General features: G+C 37.8%; 1 long non-coding RNA gene across 1 annotated transcript in view; it reads right to left on the bottom strand.

The window, feature by feature from the left end:
* Positions 1 to 217: 217 nt before the first annotated feature.
* LOC136857859 (uncharacterized) overlaps positions 218 to 15,378 on the bottom strand; it is a 336,893-nt gene continuing 321,732 nt past the window's right edge. Inside the window, exon 3 of the long non-coding RNA XR_010858570.2 lies at positions 218 to 1,519. This is a non-coding gene — a long non-coding RNA (uncharacterized lncRNA). The remainder of the gene's footprint in view (positions 1,520 to 15,378) is intronic.

Consider the following 15,378-nt stretch of genomic DNA (forward strand, 5'->3'; position numbering starts at 1 on the left):
GCCACTCGAATTCTGTGTAACTTCCAAGTTGCGTGCAATGTCAAATGTGGTTTCATATACACAGCAAAAGGGAGGAAGTTGCGCCATCTGAAAGTGGCGTAAAAAGTTTAGATCATTTTTGTGGCGCAACTTTCTCACGTGGTTGTCTGCTGTGGCATTACACTGGTGTTTGCGAGGTTTACACTTGGAAATAAATTAAGGTAAGTACGTACCAGTATACACTTTATTGTAAATGAAATATAACATGCATCAAAATAGATACCCATCTTACATAAATTCTGCAATTATATTATTAGTAACTTCATTTACAGGTTACAATGTCTCAAAACAATGAAATGGACAAGGGAGATGACGAGAAAGCTGATAGATTTAGCTGAAACACAAGAATGTTTATGGAAGGTTGAGGCAACAGACTATAAAAATAAAAAGAATGGCAGAGAGTTTTGAGTGAAATCAGAAAAGAGTTCAACATGTCACCAGATGAGATTAAGATCAAGATCCACAGACTGAGGTCACAATATACCAACGATAGAAAGAAAATGACGACTACAAAATCTGGAAGTGGAGCAAATGATAAATACCATTTGAGGTGGGAATTCTTCGATGCACTTCAGTTTATGTTCCGCCACACCATCACTGACAATGACACAGTGGATTCTTTGGTAAGTATAGTACGCGAACCTTTTCTTGAGCCCTGAGCTCCACAGTGCTGAATGGGAACTAGGGCTCAAGAAAAGGTTCGCGTACTATACTCTTGCATTATATATATCTCTATTGCCAAGGAACTTCTCCTTCACTGCAAAAATACTCTTTGAACTCTCCCGAATGTTTTTAGCTGATGTGTGGTCATTTTGAGTAGCACTTCTTTGTAATTGCACCAGTTCATATTCTTCGCTGCAGTAAGTATCCTCCGTAAGAGTTCCATCTCCATTTTCCTTCTCGAATGTTCCCCTTGCGGCATTTATTGCAGCAGAATGTGCAATTAAAAAATTATGTAATACACAAGCAGCACACATGATTGTCTTCACTCTATTAGATTCTAGTTCAATTGTTCTTCTGAGGCATTAAAATCTAGCAGAGATAATTCTGAGGATGTTCTCTATAACTCTTCTAGCCCTTGACAAACGGTAGTTGAATATTCGCTCTTGGACACTTTGGTTTCTGAAAGCAAATGGCTTCAATGTGCCCAAGTGCATCATCTGCAACAATGGCATGTGGTACTGAAATAGCTCTTTGCACTGGGTATGTTTAAATGTCTTGGTTTCAAGGGCTCTCGACAGAGAACAATTCCTGTTGAATACCCCTCATTCAGAATCTCTGCCTTTAGAGTCAACATTGATGTAGATCAGTTGAAAATTATGCTATGAACACCTTTGTAGTTGAAGTACAAACTGCCTCTGTTTGCTGGAGCTGGAATGTTGATGTGTTTTCCATCCAATGTTCCAATACAGTAAGGGAAGTTCCACTTCTCGTGAAAATCTTTAGCTATTTCTAGCCATTCATCTTCTGTGTTTGGGACCTAGAAAGAAAGAAAGAAAGAAAGAAAGAAAGAAAGAAAGAAAGAAAGAAATTATAATAATAATAATAATAATAATAATAATAATAATAATAATAATAATAATAATAATAATAATAATAATAATAATAATAAATTATCCTAACTTCCCTTAGCAATTTGCTCCCAAAACATTGTACAGGGAGCTTCTAGCTAACTGGTTACTTTCAAGGTGGTAGCAGGTTTTTGTAAGTAGGAAGTTATATTGATTTTACTACCTAATGTATAACTGGTTACATAATCATTTATTATTGTTGTTCATATCATTATCATCATCGTTGTTGTTATTGTTGTAACAACTGAAACTTGGTTTATTACAGGGAATGGTTCCAGACAGAAGCCCAAGTATCGAGGAAGAGCACATCGATTATGACTGTGACGCAGACTTAGGAAATTAATCATCTGTCAATCATGATTCATTCATTCTCCCAAACTAGCTGTTTGTCTCTATCACCTGATCTGGGGACTTCTGGTGTTTCCCAAAGGAGCGATAGGAAATGACGCCACAGTTCTGAATTTCAAGAACAGGCTGCTATTACAGTAAAATGAAAATGTTAAGGGTCCACCTTTTCGATAAAATGAATATTTATTGATGTGAGTATGTATCACATATCGTTTAAAGAAGATTGGTACTAGATTTGATGCTCATTGCACGTCATCATCAGCCAGTGAATCAATTGAGCAAAACACAACTTATCAAACAACAATACAAAACACATGATAGCACCTACAAGACAAATGTTAAATTATGACTAGTTAAAATATAAAACACATGACAGCTAATACAATGACAAATGTTAAAAGTTAAATTGTAACAAGTTAAAACATTGAAAGCAAATCAGAGAAGGTAACAAGGTACGATATACAAGAAAATAGTCCAGCTTGAGGTGTATAGAACATAAGTGTATCTTATAAAACACTTGACTGCACCTGCTAAGACAAATTTTAAATGTAATGTTAAATTGATGAGAGTATGGTGTGTATGTCCATCTAAAACACATGACAGCACCTATAATGTCCTTGTTAGATTATAACAAGTTAAAATGATGAGGTGTGTCTGACCGTAAAGTATAAAATTTGAGAAGGTATCCCAGTTGTTGAGTTGATACACAAGAGAATAGCCCAGCTTGAGGTGCTTACATCATAAGGTAACATGTGTTATCACTGGAAAGAATAAACCATGTTCTCTTAAGTTGCAGTAATTAACAGGCTTAATTCAGGTGGTTCCGAAGCCAACAATGTGGTCATGTGAAGATCAAACTTTGAATCAACGTTATGATTCCCAGTTCAGTATGGAAACGTGGAGACCTGACGAAAAGATTGAAAGCCAAATTAGGCGTGATGTAAATGTACATAGACAAAAGAAAGATAAGGGAAAAGAGGCAAACTCACCCTGAGCAGCGTGATGGCACAGTTGTTGAGAGGAGAGAGCAATAATAGAGGCTGAGTAATGGAGGGGATGGGAGAATGAGGGGAGGGGAAGGGGGAAAAAAGGAGGAGCTAAAGCTGGGGAGTAGTGATGAGGTAGTGGGGGTAAGTGACGGGGATGCGTATTGCACATGGCTTGAAAGATTGTGCTAGTGTTTGGAAATCTGATATTTTTAAACAAGTCAATTAAGACATCGAAAAGGATATTAGGCTTATCAGAAATTTCATTCTAGTTGAAGTTAGGATTAAAGTATTGATCAAAATGGATAAAACAATTTTCAATTATATTCATGAGAAGCCTCTCTAAATCGTGTTCAAGGTCGGTAAACTTGTGGTAAGTTTGGAGTCGGAGATGTGTTGACCTATTGCTGAAAACTTATTATATCTTATAGTGTTGACATGCTCTGAATATCTAGTCGTGAAACTGCACCCTGTTTGCCCAACGTATGAGGAATTGCATTCGTTGCATTTCAATCTGTAGATTCCGGACTTTAAAAAAGTGTTGGATGTATTAACTGATGGGGAATTGTGCAGAATTTCAGAAGTCCTGTTATTTGTTCTGAAGGAAATTTTTACGTTATGCTTTCTGAAGAGGTTGGTGATGTTGTAGATATCTTTGTTGAACGTAAAGGTGGAAGAAGTGGCATCTTTAGATTTTTCTTTAGTAAGAGTGGTCTTACGTCGGTGTCTGACTTGATTGATAATCTGTTCTATAAAGAACTTATTGTAACCATCAAATTTGGCGATTGCACAAATAGTATTAAGTTCGTTGTTCAAGTCTTTCTTTGACATGGGTGTTGTGAAGGCACGTTGGATTAAACTATTATAGGTAGCACGTTTATGTGCTTAGGGATGTGTGGAGTCTTGACAAATGGAAGTTGCAGTTTGTGTGGGTTTCCTGAAAATTTTGTAAGATAAAGAGGAAAGGTATCTATGAATAGTCACATCTAAAACATTGATTACTTTGTTTGTTTCAGGCTCAAGTGTAAATTTAATGTGGGGACCAATGCTGTTCAGATCATGAAGGGTGGAGGCTGCATTATTAATTTCTTTGTTCATAATTACGAATGTGTCATCCATGTATCTGGCCCATAGTAGAATGTTAAGAAAGTTGTTGTTGATTTTTTAGTGTTCCAGATAATCTAAATAAATCTCTGCTAAGATAGAGGCGGGTGATCCCATTGCTAATCCGTCTTGTTAATAAATAGTTTTGTCAAAAGTGAAAGAGTTATTATTGACGACTAATTTCAGAATGGAGATGAAATCATGTATTTTAAGTTTGCTAAGAGGACTATATTTCTTTAAGTTATTTTCAATAATGGGGAAAAGCTTTGCTGTTTGTTTGCTTGATACATGTTGACTATGTCAAAAGAATGAAGGGAGTGGTTAGGTTGCAAGTCGGTCTTTAGTTTGTCAATTAGTTCAGTGGTGGTTTTAATAGACTTATTGGCGAGAAAATGGTAGTTTTTAGCCAAGAAACTTTGGACAATTGAGAAGCTTTATACAGAGGACTAGCCCTATAGTTAATAATAGGGCAGATAGGGATGTTGGCCTTATGGATCTTTGCGAGGGCTTTAGCTGTAGGTAGACCCGGGTTCATATTTAAAAGCTTACATTTTCCGTGGTCCGTGAAAAGAAAGGAAGTGTTCTTTAGGGTTTGTTTTAATTGTCGCTGAATTCGTTGGGTTGGGTCTTTCTTAATTATAGTATTGAAAAGGTGCTGTTGTTAAAATATTCCTTAGTTTTAGAGACATAATCAGTTTTATTCATTATAACTGTGGTATTACCTTTATCAGCTTTAGTGATTATTTGGTCATTATTACTGATTTTCTTTTTAAGTTTGGCAATTTGTTTGTGTACGGAAATCGACTTATTGTCATTAGGATTAATGGAGGTGAATCTTTTGTTTACGTTGTCAGAGGTAAAAAATTTTGTCTAATTTTCTTTTTTACTTTGAATCTAAGTTTGTCGTGTTGTTCTAGCAGCATTTTGTTAATGGCGGCTTCAGACTCAATAACTAAATTAGTGGTGATATTTATTTTGTTCAGGTTAGGCCAGTTGTGCTTTGGGCTTTTCGATAGTTTGGCGGTTTCTTCTTCATTTAAAGTTACCTTAGACAGGTTAACCACAGGGGGTGGAATTTCTCCATTACTTTTTTAGACAAACTGATTTTTCGGTAGAGTTGTGTTCTTAAAGTGTTTAATATTTTCTCTAAGGTAAGTTGTTTCTGCGAAAGTAGGTCAAAAAGTCTACTATTAATTTGGTCTTGGAATAGATTCCACTGAGCACTAGGGAGCAAATTGGCTGCTTCGAGGTGAGTCTCGTAAAGTCTATTATTCAAGTAAGATTTCTTCTTGTGTAAAAACCGGATTTCATTTCTTAGCCAAATTTTGTTGGTTTTTAGGCAAGTTTTGATAGATTGCTTCCCGGTCACGGCACCACTCCAAATGCAGCCTACGCATGGGACGGTAATTCCCTAGTCCGGCTGCTGCTTGTCTCCGAAAAGTGGTGCAGGATGACACAAGATGTTGCAGGGAGTCCATTACTTGTTCTCGGAAGGCAGGCTCAGATGTGAAGGAGTTACAATGTGCTTGGTGCTCAATACAGCGATCCTCCCTTGTGGTGGTCAGACGTGGTCAACTGGAACCTTGATAACGAGTATACCTGCCCTCATATTTCGATGCAGCCTGACAACGGGCCACTGTCACATCCGAATGTCCCACAAATCTAGATATTGCACGATTTGACCAGCTGGTCAAATGGAGACCTCCAATGAGGCCCCGGGTTTCAAACTCTGTCAGGTGCTGATAACACTTGTCTCACAGGAGTATGCAGCATCTCCGTGTCCTTCATAGTTATCACTGATCATCTGGCACTGTTCATGTCCCCTGTATACCCTTCCAGGCATGGTATCAACACTAATGCACTCTGGTGGCCGTTCTATCTGCCACAGAGAATTGCTACTCTAATCATTTACATACCCGCCAATGGTGTGCATGTGTACGAAGTTACACTGACATCCGACCATTTCTTCTGGGTGCTTCAGCTTTTTGTCAGTGTATGTACAGTGTTCCTTCTATTGAATGCTTCATGTGTGTGACTAACGAGTATTATGAACCATCTTGCAATGTGAACAACTTGTAAAATTCTCGGAAGTTAGGTTACAGTCCTTTAGGCTGTGTGGTGCCCTTAATACTTACTAGGCCTACTGTGTGTGTAAAATCACTGATAGTGACATTACAAGTATTGGAAAGGATCAAACAAGTGTCAAATCAAGTCATTAGGTTACTGTTTGTGGCCGAGTAGGTTCTATTTGCCTGAAAGCACCGTCTGTGATAAAATTCATGAAATCCACCAATCACAACCAATATCATCTTTTTTTGGCTCCAAATGATCTACCCTGACTCAGCTCACTAGAGGTTGTGGTTTTTGGGTAAAATTGGCAAGTGTGAAGACAAGTATACTAACTGGCTTTGTCTCTTTTTGTCACCTGATTGTCTAGATTTTGTGATACGGTTGAATTTTTCAATGATTGTTTGTCACGTTATGGCTCTGTGCAGTGGAGTATGGAAATTTTCAGTGTGGTAGAAGTTGCTTTGTTGCACTGCTTCTGCTTCCCGTAACTTTCTTTCTCTCAACATTATAATTTATGTACTTGTTTTTTTAATTGACATTGAAAACCACCAGTTTTACTGATACTGGGGGACTTGCTGAGTTGGAGAGAACCATTACTTTTTGTATCAAGTATAGTCTGCTTCCTAACAAGAAACCTAAAGACTGTGTTCTTTGCAAGATACCGCATGTAGTGTGTGCATAAAGAGAAGCAAGAAATCTGTCAGTTACATGCTGAAATATCTCTTCTGTTTTTCTGTGTTAAGCCTTGCAAAGGATATGTGGTTTGACCTTGTCAAGGCAAAATACTGAATTACGAGGGCATATTGGAAAGTAACGTACAATAATCTTTTTCTCCCCTGGTATTGCAGCTGGAATGTTGAAATTTCATGACACTATAGTTTGAAGTTTGTGCTAGAGAGGGTATTTTGTTTTCATGTGCAGCTCTGGTGAGAGAAGCCTGAACTATGCACCTTCACCTTCTTAACAGTGACTTCATGGGTGAAAGGGTGCACCCAGTTATATACTATGAGGGCAGATCAGAAAGTAATGCACAATAAATTTTTTTATTTGCAAAAATGTTTAATAACCAGACTCAAACCTACTTTTTCACATAGTCACCACGTTTCTCAACGCATTTCTCCCATCGTGGTACCATTTCCAATATGCCCTGTTCGTAGAAGTCCATTTGGTTGGAGTATAGCCATCTGCGGACTGCTGATTTCACTTCCGCATCTGTTGCAAAGTGTTGGCTGACCAGGAATTTCTTCATGAGACCAAACAGATGAAAGTTTGACGGTATCAGGTCCGGACTGTACGGTGGATGCTGGAGCATCTCCCACCCATATTTGGAGAGTTTCTCACGAACAGGAGCAGCAACATGGAGATGGACATTGTTGCAGCGTTTGTCACGAAGGGCATGACGCAACATAACCCAAAGTTTTAATGTAGGCTGCAGCATTCACAGTGGTCCTGTGTTCATCCAAGTCCACCAATAACACACCAAACATGCCCCAGAACACTGTAACAAACACTTTCCCAGCAGACTGAGTCATTTTGAATTTTTTTCTTACTGGGGAACCAGGATGTTTCCATTCGATAGAGGCCTGCTTGGTTTCAGGCATGTAGTCGCTAGTGATGATTCCTTTCAGAAAGTCATACCCTTCTGCAGCGTAACGCATTAAGTAATCCATACTTGTCATCATTCGCTGGCCCTTGTGATTGTCTGTCAGGTTCTTAGGCACCCAGCGATCACTAACTTTATGAAATTTCAGTGCACTATGAGACACTTTGTCTTCTTTTCAAAAATTGATGCATGCCTGGATATCAGATGATAAAGGTATTGATTCCCATAGGGAACAGGAAATATTTGTTCTGAATGAATAAATTTATAATACCAATAATAATAATAATAATAATAATAATAATAATAATAATAATAATAATAATAATAATAATAATAATAATAATAATAATATGCAATCTTGGTGGTGGTGGTGGTGGTGGTGGTGGTATACAACAGGCCAACTTTCATTTCAACACTAATCAGAGGAAAAAATGGATGAGGTCCAGTCTTTTCAAAAATGAAAGTATTGGGAAAAGAAAGGGAAAGGTGTAAAAACAAAAGACACACTAGGTCTTGCGAACCTAATGCTGATGGGGTTAGAAGAGAACAAGAGCTGATCAAGGGAGGTCAGAAGTAAAGATGAAAGTAAGAAGCCTAGCACAAGTAAGTAGATGTTACAAAAGTGAGTAGCCTGCTGATGGGTGGAAGGCTTCAAAAGGAGAGATACTTAACCAGACTGTGAACCTTTCTCTTGAGTTTGAGCAACCTGATGATCCCAAAATTCTTGCCCAGAATATTAAACTGTTTGCAAAATAGTTGAAAACCAATGTTTAGAGAGGCACAGGAGGGAGAAAATGATTATTTATAAGCGTTTGTGCTCTTGTGTTCCTGTATATTCAGAGGCTAGCCAGTGCAATTTTGGATTCAGAATGCCTGGCTTAATTGTGCAGATTTTTCTTTGTGATGTTGCAGGGACACATCTAGTGTATGGGAAGGAGTAGATACGATCCAAGGACTACATGTCTAATGCTGTGAGGTGTGTAGTATAGTGCTGGCTATAAAGGAGCAGGCAACAGAGAACAGTGATAGTGGAAATGTCGCTGTCCCTACTCTACCATCCAGGCAACTTACATTTGCACAAGGAGTATCATCACTTGTGCTGTAGGATGCCTAGGCAGAGGAAAAGGAGCAGCATATGACATCAATGTTCCTACAACAACGATCACTAAATAAGCTCACTACCTAAGGTGACATCAAGTTGAAAGAATGTACCATGTGTAGTAATAAAGGTGTTAGGTTCCAATGTGTTGAACATCTACATAGTAGAGAGATCAAAATGTAACATGTATGCTAATAAGTGCGTTACGTTCCAACATGTTGAACATCCAGAGATCTAGTAGAGTGGCCAATCTCAATCTTCCTTCCTCATTTTAAAGTAACTCTCCTTCCAAAAATAAAATAAAATTAAATCTAGGCCTTCACTTCTCCTAGTAAGGTAACAGGGCTAGACAACAGGAATTTTCTAGCTCTTGAAAATTAAGATCGCATAGTTGTGTTGCATCTATGTCTTGTACAAGATTTCTTCCTTATTGGAGACTCTAGTGTGATATCAGTAGACTAAACTCAATATCAATGATAAAGTATTTATGCTGATATGCTCTTTTGGCCAATTACTATGAGATATTAAGTGATGACTCGCTGTGTCAGTAGACATTCTTGTGGCGGGTGTAAACAGAAAATTGCATGTTTATCATGCTGCAGTATTGTTATAGGTTCAGAAATTAAGGTTAACTTCACTCAACATCTTCTACTTGCAGCAAATGGACGTTCCCAAGTTGCAGCTCACTTTTAAACGACACTGGCAATAAATGCATGATCACCCAAAAGACTGTTGCCAGTGAATCCTGGCATGTGTGCTCTTGTGTCTTGTGCATGCACCTACATTATCCCTCCAAGCAATCTTATTTTTCATTCACAGAAGACCTTTTCTTTCCCATTTTACTTATAGTTTTGCCAGATCACTAATCAGTTTCTCAGCCACCAATACAATGATTGTTCAACAAGTGTTACAAACAAGGCAGGTTTAAACATACATGGATTTACTGGTGCCAGTAGCTTTTAAAATGCAACTTAATGTTACTTAGGCTGGATTTACATGTTGTTACTAACTGGCATGCTAGCTGAGAACTTGACTGTAAACTTAAGGTCACTGGAATGCTGTGACTGGAACTCCACCTTGCTGGTGCTTTACCATCTACACATTGTCAGCTACTGGAACAATCTGGGTATTGTGCAGGTGTAGTGCAATGTGCTAGGTTACAAAATGGCTGAAACACCATACAGAATTGCCATTCAAAAAGCAATGCATTATATTTCTTCAGTTTTGTGTGAAGAGCTCTTGAAAATATGTGCCTATGAGCTGCTCGTACAGAAGAAAGAACAAGAAACATGGATACAAGATTGGATGATCAAAAAGAATTTGGGAGTGTCAGAGACTATAGAGAGTTTTATGACAATGACCCATAAGAGTATAAAGCTGTGATGAAGCTGACTACAGATCAGTTTGAATAACTGTTGGATATCATAAACCCAGTCATTACACATCCATGCACAAAGCTTTGTTGGCCAGACTTAGAGATAATCCTAGCATTTCTAGCTTCAGGAACAAATTCAAGAATATTGTCAATTATATTTTGCATTTATAAGTCTTCTATTTCAAGTATAATTCCTGATGCATGTGATGCTCGTTGTTATATAGTTATTACATGGTAGCCTTATGTTTCTGTATTTGTCGTTGCATATCTTGTTGTCAGGGATTATGTGCTTTATTTCAGACTTTCTACAGCAGACTTACCTTGGTGTCTGTTACCTATGCATAGCCATGAATATGTGGTCAAGGGTAAAAGTGCTTTATAACCTATGGCCCATTTTCAAGGCATAAATAAACAGCATGCGTTTGCTCAAAGCAGAAGTATAATTAAGCTAGTAGAATCAATGAATATAAAAGGTACAGTAATACAGTAAATGAATTCATCCCAGAATAACATGTGCCAGTGGTTAGATTCTGAAACTTGTGTTTATGTACAAAACCAGTGAAGGGCATCATATCAGTGTACAATTATTTCATGCAGAGGTGCTAACCTTTGAATTGGGTTATCAGTAATCCCATTTTTAACACACGCACCGCCCCCCTCAAAACATTTACGAGCCAAATCCAAAGCACCCCGTTTGCCCTTTCCAACAGCATCTATTCTAAAGTATATCATATTACACAATAAAATTTGCTCATTACATGTTATTTCTGTGATTAAAAATTATTTGTAGCTTGTTTCCCACCCAGCAGCTGCTTTTCAGTGTACGTTTTCTTGAAACATACTCTCCCCTGAGATGTCATTTTCGTCTTCAGAACCATAAGTGATTCCAGTGTAGCTATACTTAATGTAGGGCTGAATTCTGTCTGATTATTCCTAACAACACTGAAAACTTTTTCTGTGGGAGAGTTACTGTGAGGTACACTTAATACTGTAAATACAACATTACTTAAGGTTTTATACTTAATTTGTCCACTTTCATTTTTAAGCTCTGCATTGTTGCCCCAGTTCACATCAATGTTAGCTCCATGTGCAATACATTCAGGGAAGTATCACACTGGTAAACTGCAAATTCCTCTTCAAGTTCGTCATGTTCACTTTCCTTGACCAAACTTGGGAATCGCGAAGTGAAATCCGTAATCATTACAGACAATCTGTAATAGTTGGCACCTCTGGGAAATCAATCATTTGGCTCATTAGAAATGGTGGTTCAGTCTTCTCCATTTTTTCCAACTGTTTTTTTTTTACAGGATAATTTTGTTGCATATAGGGAGAATCTTCCAGCATTTGTTTATACTTTATTAATTTTGTATATTTCTTGTATGCTGATGATGGTCATGTCAGAATACAGTTAATGCTCAGAATATAGTTAGTTTAAATTAGTAGAGAAGTTATTGGAGAACTGAATTAAGTGCAGTCCCTATCTGTTTAGTAATTTTAAAGGTGATTTCAGGCACCCAAATTATGGACATTTCAGTTAATCAGTATCTTAGTATGTAAAATCAATCTTACCAATTCTTTTTTTGCAACTCTAGGTTAATAAAGCAAGCAAAGAACTTCTTACCATAAGTACCGTACACATGTATGTCTATTCCATTTTTCTCATCTCTGTTTTGTAGGTATGATAGCAAGCTCATTCTTTCAACCTGTGATGGATTCCATTTTAAAAGACATAAGAAAAGGACTTAATTTTTATGTTGATAATGTGGTAATCTCAGCAGAACTGAAGAAGAATGTTGTGTCATTCTGGCAAGAGTGTTGTCCAAGTTGAAATAATTTAATTTTAAAATCAGTCGTGGGAAATGTAAATTATATCAGACATCCATCGAACATAGGTCATCTTGTAGATGACAGGGGCTTATAACCTGATGGGGATAAAGTCAGGGCCATAAAAATGCCTAGAGCACCCACAAATGTGACAGAATTGAAGTCCTTTCTCAGAATGTTGTTGACTTTTTATTATCTGTTTGTTCCTATGAGTGGTGTTTTACTGGAGCCTTTCATGTTCTTACCACAAAACAGTATTCCCTCAGTATGGTCTGAATAGGCATTTGTTAAAGGCAAAAAATATAATATCAGAAATGTCTTTTAATTGTGTATGATCCAAACAAACTATTGATTTTAACCACTCGAATCCGTCAGAATTAAAAGGCACTAACTGACATCTTTAGATAAACAGAGTTAAACATTCTTTCTTATATTTTTCAAGGAAGCCCCATTGATTGGTGGTGAAAGGAACTAACTATGGCAGCTGTGTAAGGATGTACCACAATCTCTTCTTTAGAGCTGGTGAAGAAATGATCTATTGTTCAATTCCAAACGTTACATCATGTGATATGATACTGGCAGCATGAAGGAATATAGAAGGTTATGTGACAAATAAATTAATTTCTATCTGCACAAAGTAAGTCTTAGTACTCTTGCTGAGTTTAATGTGTTAAATTATTCAAGGTTAGCAAAGCAATTGTTAGGCATGGAATTGGAAGAAATACAAGATGAGCTAAACCTTCTAGGTAAAGAACAGATAAGAAGCAAAAGAGGATACCTGAAAAGTGGAAGTCTAACATTAGGAAACAAAATATTATGAAAGGGCAAGTATTGTTATTAATACAACTTCCCCCAGGAGGAGGCTGCCACAAGGACAAGGTAAACCGAGCTTGATAGCTGCAGTCGCTTAAGTGCGGCCAGTATCCAGTAATCGGGAGATAGGTTTGAGCCCCACTGTTGGCAGCCCTGAAGATGGTTTTCCGTGGTTTCCGATTTTCACACCAGGCAAATGCTGGGGCTGTACCTTAATTAAGGCCATGGCCGCATCCTTCACGCCCCTAGCCCTTTCCTATCCCATTGTCGCCATAGGACCTATCTGTGTCAGCGCGGCGTAAAGCAAATAGAAAAAAAAAGTACAAGGTAACCTATATTGACTACAAAATATTATGTCTTCCAGTAGCGGCGCTAAGAAGCTTGGGGCTGCCTCGCAATAATTGAAAATGGGCCCCTTGTTTCCTGATAAGGAAAATTACAACTTTATTTCATAGTATAGGGTTTTATATTATTACACACAAGAAATGCACGTTCCAATTATAGTAACCAAAATATGCTGATCGTCACAGTATTAAAAAATAATCTCATTCCTAGGACCAAATAATTTACAAATCAACCATCCATCATAAGCTTACTTACTGACCGCCGAGAGTTATAAATGGGCTCAAAACGTCAGTATTTTAGAGTGTAGATAAGGAGATGCCTTTGTTATGGCATCTTCGCTGGCTATTGGGTTCTCAGAACTGGCTAATTACTTCAAAAGACTTGTTGATTGTTGTGAATGGCAGCAAGGGATGGTTATTATTGGAACAGATTGGGAAACCCACATTCTTTCAGAAATAACTACCGTACTCCTACTGATGAAAGAAGCTCTGCACTACAATGGCCTAAGTTTGGAATAACCCACTGTAATACAAATAATACTGTGTTGTGTGCTGTACCTTTATCAATATGTAAAATCACTCTTCAGCTACTGAATTAAGAAATAGTCATGCCCCCTGCCCCGCGGGGTCTGTGGGGTCCTTGTCACCACCACTGATATCTTCCAAGTCATACTAGTTGCTCGGAAAAACTAATTAACGAGAAAATATAGTTCTTACAGTATTCAAGTGCAAGCTCCAGAAATGTTATCTAGGGTTGACTGAAAATAACAATTAGAGATTCTAACGAAACAACAAGGTAAACAAGACCTTCATCTGTGACAACTCTTGGAAGCTTCTGACATTAAGCCCCATTCTGGTTTTGTAGAACATTGTAAACGAAGAAGGGCAAACTTTAAGCTCTTTGTACTGCATAACTCAAACCACATAAAAATTTGTAGAAAGCTTTCATAAACCTTCGCTGTATATCACAGAAAAGGATTTTCAGGTCACATTCACTTTTGATCTCAGGCTACAGACCAGAAAATGGCAGGAGTTACAACAGAGAGTCCCATGCAGTTCCAGGAGATATATGTAAGGATATTAATGATCACATAAGTTCATTCCTTGTTAAAACATCACATTATGGAGGGAAAGAAATGAAATATCTGCACCCTGAATTAAATGTGGAGACAATGTAAGACCTCTTTAAAATATCTCATTCTTTGTCATAATTCAATGACAATTTTACATTAAATTTTGGGAGACCACAAATTGATGTTTGTAGCACATGTGACGAGCTGCAAACAAAATTTAAATTACCTCACCAGTCTGACTGTTAAATGGGCTGCAAGAGTGAACTGGACATTCACAAATTGAAGCAAGAAGTTTTTTGAAGAACTGCAGGAGTGTAGAGGTAGCGAGTTTGAGTGAGATAATTAGGCTTTGTAACGGAGGACAGGAATGAAGATAGGTCTCCCTCAATCAATGTACAGGATACGGTAGGTAGGTAGGCAAGAGGGAAGGGAAGGAAGGAGAGAAGTTGTGAAAGACAAGTGGGCTAATGTTTTAAGGGAAGGAAAATAACAGCTAAGGGTTTCCCTCGGAGAGTGGTCTCAGGAATTTGGTGAGGAATCGGTATGAATCGCTGCAGGTAGATTTATATTTTATTTATTTATTTATTTATTTATTTATTTATTTATTTATTATTTTTTTATTTATTTATTTCATATGGCATATAGAGGGTACAGAGAAACTATATATGTAATATATACTTAAAACTATATACACTTAAAGTAGATAGAACAACAATCGGACAAAGGATCAATGGATGGTAATATAACTTATAATTTAATGTCCAGGGAATTTAGCCAATTCACTGCCTCTTCACTTGCCGCATGAAGTTTGTGGTATCCTCCCTGAAAGCTCCGAAGTGGGCACATCATTACAACATGGTGGACTGTCTGAGCCGCGTCACCGCAGTTGCAATGAGGGCTGGAAATTTTTCCTCACTTGTGGAGCAAGAAGTTGCATCTTCCAAGATCGGTCCGCACCCTGTTCAACAAAGCCCAAATTCTTCTTGGCAAGTTGAACCCAGCAAGTTTCCTACAAGAGTCAGATATCAACTCTAGCTGGTCAGGGTTTGAAGCAGCCCACTCTTCCCTCCAGGCATTATTCATGTTGTACTGTGATTCAACCAGCCTCTTTCCTAGTTGCCATGATGGA

Source organism: Anabrus simplex, chromosome 1 (assembly GCF_040414725.1).
Source record: "Anabrus simplex isolate iqAnaSimp1 chromosome 1, ASM4041472v1, whole genome shotgun sequence".
Taxonomy (NCBI): Eukaryota; Metazoa; Arthropoda; class Insecta; order Orthoptera; family Tettigoniidae; genus Anabrus; species Anabrus simplex.